The 9,397-nt window shown below is 40.0% G+C and overlaps 1 protein-coding gene across 2 annotated transcripts in view; it reads right to left on the minus strand.

Annotated features, from left to right (window-relative positions):
• The window catches only part of IL33 (interleukin 33), a 128,573-nt gene extending 126,179 nt beyond the window's left edge, over positions 1 to 2,394 (minus strand). For both annotated transcript variants that reach the window (XM_027549315.1, XM_027549316.1), the window contains exon 1: positions 2,241 to 2,394. The gene's annotated coding sequence lies outside the window, so the exon portion shown is untranslated. The remainder of the gene's footprint in view (positions 1 to 2,240) is intronic.
• Between the last annotated feature and the right edge of the window lie 7,003 nt (positions 2,395 to 9,397).

The following is a 9,397-nucleotide window of genomic DNA, read 5'->3' on the forward strand; positions in this document are numbered from 1 at the left end:
TAAGGAAAATATCATTTAGGGCTGGTATATTGATGGCAGCATTGCCGGATGTTGAGGGTTTGAGGGAAAAGATAGAATTTGCCCTGGTTTTTGTTGTAGGGGACCTGGAGGGTCCCCTGTTTGGAGTTTCTTGGAATAGGTTTTCCTTCAATATCAAATTTAGATTTACAGTCTTTGGCCCAATACATTCTTCTATGGCAGCGAGGGCAAATTCTTGGAGATTTTTTATTAGCCTTCTTAAGGTAGGCCCTTTTTAAATGGTTTTTATCTCTATAGGCTTCAGCAATACATGAACCATGAACTTCCAGATGTTCAAGCTGGTTTTAGATAAGGCAGAGGAACCAGAGATCAAATTGCCAACATCCACTGGATCATTGAAAAAACAAGAGAGTTCCAGAAAAACATCTATTTCTGCTTTATTGACTATGACAAAGCATTTGACTGTGTAGATCACGATAAACTGGAAAATTCTGAAATAGATGGGAATACCAGATCACCTGACCTGCCTCTTGAGAAACCTGTATTCAGGTCAGGAAGCAACAGTTAGAACTGGACATGGAATAACAGACTGGTTCCAAATAGGAAAAGGAGTACATCAAGGCTGTATTTTGTCACCCTGCTTATTTAACTTCTATGCAGAGTACATCATGAGAAACACTGGGCGGAAGAAGCACAAGCTGGAATCAAGATTGCCAGGAGAAATATCAATAACCTCAGATATACAGATGACACCACCCTTATGGCAGAAAATGAACAGGAACTAAAAAGCCTCTTGATGAAACTGAGAGAGGAGAGTGAAAAGGTTGGCTTAAAGCTCAACATTCAGAAAACTAAGATCATGGCATCTAGTCCCATCACTTCATGGGAAATAGATGGGGAAACAGTGGAAACAGTGTCAGACTTTATTTTTGGGGGGCTCCAGAATCACTGCAGATAGTGACTGCAGCCATGAAATTAAAAGACTCTTATTCCTTGGAAGGAAAGTTATGACCAACCTAGATAGCATATTCAAAAGCAGAGACATTATTTTGCCAACAAAGGTCCATCTAGTCAAGGCTATGGTTTTTCCAGTAGTCATGTATGGATGTGAGAGTTGGACTGTGAAGAAAGCTGAGGGCCAAAGAATTGATGCTTTTGAACTGTGGTGTTGGAGAAGACTCTTGAGAGTCCCTTGGACTGCAAGGACATCCAACCAGTCCATTCTGAAGGAGATCAGCCCTGGGATTTCTTTGGAAGGAATGATGCTAAAGCTGAAACTCCAGTACTTTGGCCACCTCATGCGAAGAGTTGACTCATTGGAAAAGACTCTGCTGCTGGGAGGGATTGGGGGCAGGAGGAGAAGGGGACGAGAGAGGATGAGATGGCTGGATGGCATCACTGACTCGATGGACATGAGTTTGAATGAACTCTAGGAGTTGGTGATAGACAGGGAGGCCTGGCGTGCTGCAATTCATGGGGTCGCGAAGAGTCGTACACGACTGAGCGACTGAACTGAACTGAACTACATGTAAAGCATCATTCATTTCCCTTTCTAAAGATAGTAGCCATTGTCTTAGTTACTATTTGCATCTTTTGAGTTTTTGATCCTAGATTGTGATAAGCCTTCAAATAATCAATAATAGTCCCAGTCTCACGAATTGCAGCGATAGCTCTTTGACATTCCTGATTTGCATTCTCATAAGCAAGTAATTTCTCTAGCTGTTTCTTGATTTCTTCTCCGATTACAGTATGGGAAATAGCAGTTTCCAATCTAGCCCCAAAAATTAGCATAATTTTCATTAGGTTCCAACAAAGGACAGACTTTTGGAGTTGTCCCTGTTGGCAGGGGAGGAGCATATGGAGCAGCCGGGACAGGGCTAGTAAGAAAAGTTTGAAATATTTTATGTTGTTCTAATTGGGCCTTTTGTAAAGTTTCATCATCTAATTCATATTCATGCAATAAGTATTCTGTCTGTTGTCGAATATTAGGAGGGCTAGCATTTACCTTGAAATGGCCAGAAATCAATTGGAATATTTTTTCCTGCTTGGCAGCTCATTCAACATTTTCTTTGACCTGGTGCCAAATTTCTAAATCAAAACTGCCTTTATCAGGGAACCAAAGATTACATTTAACCACGTTTGAAAGCAAGCCTCTATTCATTGGCATGAAACCATAAGTCCTTGAGCTTTAAACAAATGGTGAAGTAAAGTAGAGAAATGATGGGGCTTTCCAGCTGTATAACCCATGTCTTAGTACTTACCGACCTCAATAGGTCCCGAGTCCCTCCATCTGAAATGCCACGTATACCAGAGTCCCTGTTCTGGGGAGCCACTTTTTGGGGTCCTTTAATGGACTGGGACCCGGCGGTCCAGAGTCGATGATAAGAAAATGAAAGAGAGAGCCGGAGAGAGAGAGAGAGAAAGAAAGAAAGACACGCGGGCCCAAGCTCTGATGGAGCAAAGGTGCTTTAATGATTTTTCTGTGTGTATATATAGACTGCAGTACAAGAAATTTCTTTCGACAGTGATAAAGATCAGAAAACCAAACTGTTACAGTAACTGTTACCAAGGGAACAAGAGATAATAATGGTCACAAGGTCAGGAGACAATCCATATCTCAAGAAAAAGGGGGGAGAGACTAAGCAGTCTTGTTGTAAAGAGAATGTTTACTAAAGGAGACCCAAGCCTGTCTCACACAATGACCTCAGTCCTGAGAGCTGTGTGCAGTTCTACTCGCCTCCGGCAGAGGCTGATAAGGAACAGAGGATTTATGAGAAACATCACGTAGGAATCCTCCCATTAAACATTCCCTGACAAAATAGTATCTACCTTGTATAGGTATTATGGGACTAAACGAGATAGTACACGTAAGGTGTTTAATATGGTGCATGGCTCAAAGTAAGCAACAGGGCATGGAAGCAAAAAGTCTTATTAAAAGAATTCAGAAAATCATCTACTCATTCACTTATGCCCTCCAAAAGTACTAATTGAAATAAATATTTGTATTTTGAATACAAGTTCAGATTTGAAGGGGTTATGGTTAAAATTCCTTAGGGAAGCCACTCAGATAAAACTGAGACTATAGAAACATTTTTGAAGTATAAAGTACTTTGATTTTGGCCTGAAATGCCCAATCACAATGACTGTAGGTGACTCCAACCATAAATCTTATTTACTAATGTTAGGTAGGTAGAATAGGGAAAAGGAGTCCAAAGTGGAGGTAGCTAAAAGACAAGGAAGGTCAAAGGAAGGTCCGAGGACCAGAGTGAAGACTTCAGGCAGAACAAACAGCACTCCTGGCTAAGCCCAATTTGCATAGGGCAGGCCCAGGTGGAGGAAAAAACATATAAAAGGAGGAGCCAAAGCGCTTTCTCACAGACTCTCTCTCTCGCATGCATGCGCACGCGCTCTCTCTCTCTCTCACTCTCTCTCACTCCGTCTCCTGCTATCTTCTAAATAAAATAGAACTGTAACACTGATTTGTCTAAGAGCTATAACATGGTCCATTTGAGACCTGAGAGCTATAACACGGTCTATCCAAGGCCTGAGAGCTGTAACACACCGAGGGGGCTTTAATGTCCATCACTCCAAATCTTTGTTGTGACGAGACAAAGAACCGAGGAACATACACTCGCATGACACTAAAATGTCTCTTCAGGAGGACACACTTGTGAGTCTCTTTATTTTGCCACTCTCACAAATTCATCTTCCTGCATCGGTGAAGAATCAGATTACCCAATAAGAGCTTTTAAGTCAAGAGAAAACTGGAGGGGAGAATTAGTTATAGCTGAGTCAGCATTTCAGGGTTAAACTTTCAGCCTTTCAAAATATCCTGACCTCAATATTTTGGATTCTATTGTTTAACTTCAGTAGACCAACCTTTCAATAATCCTGGTTTGTATGTAATTGAAGAAGAATAGGAACTAAGAGCAACAGACTTATAATGAAGCATTTACTACTTGAGCAAGCACATTGTTTTACTCACACCGTATTCTGCTCAACAGACATTAAGACAATGGGGGAGAAAACCATTCAGATTAATTATTAAGAGACTATCCAGTTGGTCTTGAGTAATATGATTCTCTGAAATTCGTGTGGCAGAAATAAATGGCTTTATGTGCACTCAGCACCTATGTGTTTATTATGTCTCTATTATGTCTCCATGAACAGGTATTGGGCACAGAGGATACAAAGAAGAATGAGACATTAGGAACAGCATCTAGGAGGGGCTGTCAATCTGAGAAGATACCCAGGGACCATACTGCCAGTTCTGCCCCAGACTAGACCCCTGGTCCTCTGACAGAAATGTCTGCCCCAGGAAGATGCCTAGAGATGGGGATCTCAGGCCTTTGAGCTGGATGCCTTTGGTGGGCCTCTAGAGCTCCAGTCTCCACTCCCCACAACCTTTCTGGTGATTATAGAGGCTGACATTATGGGCTGCTCCCCTCGGTAACTTTGCCCAGATTAGTACCAAACAAACACCTGTTTCTCTCTCACGTGACACAAGGATTGAGAGTTAGCACTCTGTGGCTCTACTGTGGATATGGGGCACTACAAGTCTGTTCCACATGTCTGTCTTCAAATCCAGGGCCTCTAGCTAAAGGATCAGTCGCTCTTGGGACATACAGGAAGAGAGTGACATCAGGGATTTTTGATCCTGGGCTCCCTCCTTAACCAAGTTTCTTTGTGTGTGTGTGGATTCCTTGTACTGAACCTTCAGCTGCCACCTGACAATCCCTTCCTAGAGCTACACTTCCTGGGCCCAGCCCTTCTCCTCCTCCATGACCCTTCCAGCACAAAAAGCAGCACCATGCTTGGTTCCCCATCACACTGCCCAGCCTTTTGAAACTGATTCTTTTGTTAACCCTCTTGGGTTCCCTGTTTTTAGTGCCATGGTTTTCCTGCTAGGACCTATCTGACAGAGCCTTGTTACAGAGTTAGAGACTGCACTGATGCAGTTATTCTCAGCAGGTAGATTAGGGCACAGGAGAGATCTGGGTGCCCTGAGACAGAAGAAATTATATTCCAAGCCAGGAAAGAGTCCATCTAGCCAGCAGCTTTACTGAAGCCTCTGGGGTCTATTTTTCCCTTCTCTCTGGTTCCACTTGGGGAATGTAAAAAAGAAAGAAAGAAAGCTTGGTATTTGAGAGAAGTAGTTCACAACGCATTGGTGTCTGGACAATGGTAAAGTTCAGAAGCACCTAGATGGGTCCAATGTTCAGCTAGGTGTTCTAGATAATGACCCTGGCAGGTAATTTTTTGGGAGATGTTGGGATGAAAGGGGTGTAGGCACATTGTCCAAGGTAGTCTCTCTGTGGAACATCAGAACCCTCAACCACTTCAGAGCCCTCAAACCATGTGTGAAGGGTTTGTGGTGATTGGGACCTGGCATCTCTGAAGCACATGAGGCTGGAGTCTCACGCCAGTGCTCTTTGCTCCACGGCGGCCCTTTCCTGCAGTTCTCTTTCTTTCTGCTATTCTGCGATAGGTTAGTCTGACAACCTAGGCTGCTGGCTTTGCATTCACTCCCTTATACTATACCACACAGTATACAACTGGCTATATTCCTTGTGTTCTGTGCTCAGTCACTCAGTCCTGTCTGACTCTTTGCAGCCCCATGGACTGTAAACCCACCAGGCTCTTCTGTCCATGGAATTTTCCAGGCAAGAATATGTTGTAGCTAATTTATTTTGTACATAATAGTTTGTATCTCTTAATCCCCTACCTATACCTTGCCCCTGCCCACTTTCCTCTCTCCAATGGTAATTATTAGTTTGTTCTCTGCACCTGTGAGTCTGTTTCTCTCTTTTTTTTTTAATTTTTTCAGTATAATTAATTTACTATGTTGTTCATTTCTGCTATTCAACAAAGTTATTGGATTGTATATATGTGTGTATATATACTATTTTTCATATTATTTTCCATTAGCTTATCACAGGATATTGACTATACTTCCTGGTGCTGTACAGTAGTAGTTGGTTGTTTATCCATTCTATATCTAAGTTTGTATCTACTAATCCAAACTCCCAGTACTTCTTGCCCTGTCACTCTTGCCCTTGGCAACCACAACTCTGTTCTCTATTATCTATGAGTCTGTTTCTGTTTCATAGATATGTTCATTTGTGTCATATTTTAGACTCCATTACAAGTAATATTATATGATATCTATCTTTCTCTTTCTGACTTATTTCACTTAAGTAATCTTACTTACTTACTTCACTTAATGATAATCTCTGGGTCCATCCATGTTGCTGCAAATGACATTATTTTGTTCTTTTTTATAGCTAATATTCCATTATATATATACACACACACACACAAATATATACATTATTTACAATTGTATATATAGATACACTACATCTTCTTTATCCCTGCATTTGTTGATAGACGTTTTGGTTGTTTCCATGTCTTGGTTATTGTAAATAGTGCTGCTATGAACATAGGGGTGCATGCATCTTTTTGAATTATACTTTTGTCTGAGTGTATGTTCAGGAGTGGGAATCCTGGATCATATGACAGCTGTATTTTAGTTTTTTGAGGAACCTCCATACTATTTTCCATAGTGGCTGCACCCGTTTACATTCCTACCAACAGTGTAAGAGGTTTCCCATTTTATGGTGTCTTGTCTTATATTTAAGGCTTTAAGTCATTTTGAGTTTATTTTTGTGTATGGTGTGAGGGTGTGTTCCAACTTCATTGATTTGCCTGTGGCTGTCCAACTTTTCCAAAACCACTTTTTGAAGAGACTGGGATTAGGGTGTTAAAGTCTCTTACCATTATTGTATTCCTGTCAGTTTCTCCCTTTTTGGCTGTTAGTATTTGTTTATGTATTTGGATACTCCTATGTGGGGTGTATATATGTTAACAATATCCTCTTCTTGTGTTGATCCTTTTATTTTTTTTTTTTCATGTTTATAGATATTTTATTTATTTTTTTTCCTTTTTTTTTTGTTATTTTATTTTATTTTTAAACTTTACATAATTGTATTAGTTTTGCCAAATATCAAAATCAATCTGCCACAGGTATACACGTGTTCCCCATCCTGAACCCTCCTCCCTCCTCCCTCCCCATACCATCCCTCTGGGTCGTCCCAGTGCACTAGCCCCAAGCATCCAGTATCGTGTATCGAACCTGGACTGGCAACTCGTTTCTTACATGATATTTTACATGTTTCAATATCATTCTCCCAAATCTTCCCACCCTCTCCATCTCCCACAGAGTCCATAAGACTGTTCTATACATCAGTGTCTCTTTTGTTGTCTCATACATTGGGTTATTGTTACCATCTTTCTAAATTCCATATATATGCGTTAGTATACTGTATTTATGTTTTTCCTTCTGGCTTACTTCACTCTGTATAATAGGCTCCAGTTTCATCCACCTCATTAGAACTGATTCAAATGTATTCTTTTTAATGACTGAGTAATACTCCATTGTGTATATGTACCATAGCTTTCTTATCCATTCATCTGCTGAGGGACATCTAGGTTGCTTCCATGTCCTGGCTATTATAAACAGTGCTGTGATGAACATTGGGGTACACGTGTCTCTTTCCCTTCTGGTTTCCTCAGTGTGTATGCCCAGCAGTGGGATTGCTGGATCATAAGGCAGTTCTATTTCCAGTTTTTTAAGGAATCTCCACACTGTTCTCCATAGTGGCTGTACTAGTTTGCATTCCCACCAACAGTGTAAGAGGGTTCCCTTTTCTCCACACCCTCTCCAGCATTTATTATTTGTAGACTTTTGGATGGCAGCCATTCTGACTGATGGAAAAGATAACAAACCAGGGGTCACAATACTCACCTCAGACAAAACAGACTTTAAAACAAAGGCTATAAAGAAAGATACAGAAGTACACTATATATATGATGATAAAAGGATCAACACCCTGCCCACACTCAGGCAGGGTGTTGATCCTTTTATCATCATATATATAGTGTACTTCTGTATCTTTCTTTATAGCCTTTGTTTTAAAGTCCGTTTTGTCTGAGGTGAGTATTGTGACCCCTGGTTTGTTATCTTTTCCATTTGCATGAAATGTATGTTTTCTATTTCCTCACTTTCAATCTATGTGTGTCCTTTGCCCTTAAGTGGGTGTCTTGTAAGCAGCATATTATAGGCTCTTGTTCTTTTATCCAATCTGCCACTCTATGTCATTTGATTAGAGCAATTAGATCTCTGGCATTTAAGGTAGTTACTGAGAGATATGTATTTATTGCCATTTTAAACCTTGTTTGCCCATTAATTTTGTATTTCTTTTTTTGTCCCTTTCTTTTTCTTTTTTCTCTTGTGGTTTTACAATTTTATTTTGTATTATGCTTCTGTTCTCTTCTTTTAGTTTTTGTGAACCTATTGTGTATTTTTGATTCATGGTTACCCCATTTTTCATGTATGTTAGCCTCCTCCTATATCTATTTGCTTTTAACTGGTAGTTACATAGGCTCAAACACATTCAGGACAGGGTGTGGGGCAGTGTGGAATCTTCATTTTCTTACTCTCTTCCCCTGCATTTTATGATGTTCTCTTTTAGACATTCATATTTACCCTTTTGCTGTTTATTGTGGTTATCATTGCTTTCATAGAATTTTTTTTTACTTAAAAAAATTGTATACTGGTTTATACAAGTGATTTACTTTGGGGATTTTCTCTTTCCTAGATTCTTGCTGCTTTTTAATTTACAGAAGGTTTTTCAATATTTTTTAAGGATAGGTTTAGTATTATTGTATTCTTTTAGTTTTTAATTTCTGAGAAATTCTTGTCTCTTCTTTTATTCTAAATGGTAATCTTGCTGGATAGAGTATCCTAGGTTGCATATTTTTCCCTTTCCGAACTTTGAATATATCTTATCGCACCCTTCTGGCCTGCAATCTTTCTGTAGAGAAATCAGCAAATAGCCTTATGGAGGTTCCATTGTAACTAACTCTGTTTTTCTCTTGTTGCCTTTAGAATTCTCTTTTTATCTTTAAATTTTGCCATTTTAATTATTATATGTCTTGGTGTAGTTCTGTTTCAGTTTAACTTACTTGGGACCCCTCTGCTTCTTGTAACTGGATATCTGTTTTCTTCTTTAAGTATGGGAATTTTTCAGCATAAATACATTTTTAATCTCCTCTACATCTGGAATTTGAAGTCAACTGGGCCTTAGAAAGCATCACTATGAACAAAGCTAGTGGAGGTGATGGAATTCCTGTTGAGCTATTTCAAATCCTGAAAGATGATGCTGTGAAAGTGCTACACTCAATATGCCAGCAAATTTGGAAAACAGCAGTGGCCACAGGACTGGAAAAGGTCAGTTTTCATTCCAATCGCAAAGAAAGGCAACGCCAAAGAATGGTCAAGTACAGTTCAGTTCAGTCGCTCAGTCCTGTCTGACTCTTTGCAACCCCATGAATCCCAGCACGTCAGGCCTCCCTG

Source organism: Bos indicus x Bos taurus, chromosome 8 (genome assembly GCF_003369695.1).
Source record: "Bos indicus x Bos taurus breed Angus x Brahman F1 hybrid chromosome 8, Bos_hybrid_MaternalHap_v2.0, whole genome shotgun sequence".
Lineage (NCBI taxonomy): Eukaryota > Metazoa > Chordata > Mammalia > Artiodactyla > Bovidae > Bos > Bos indicus x Bos taurus.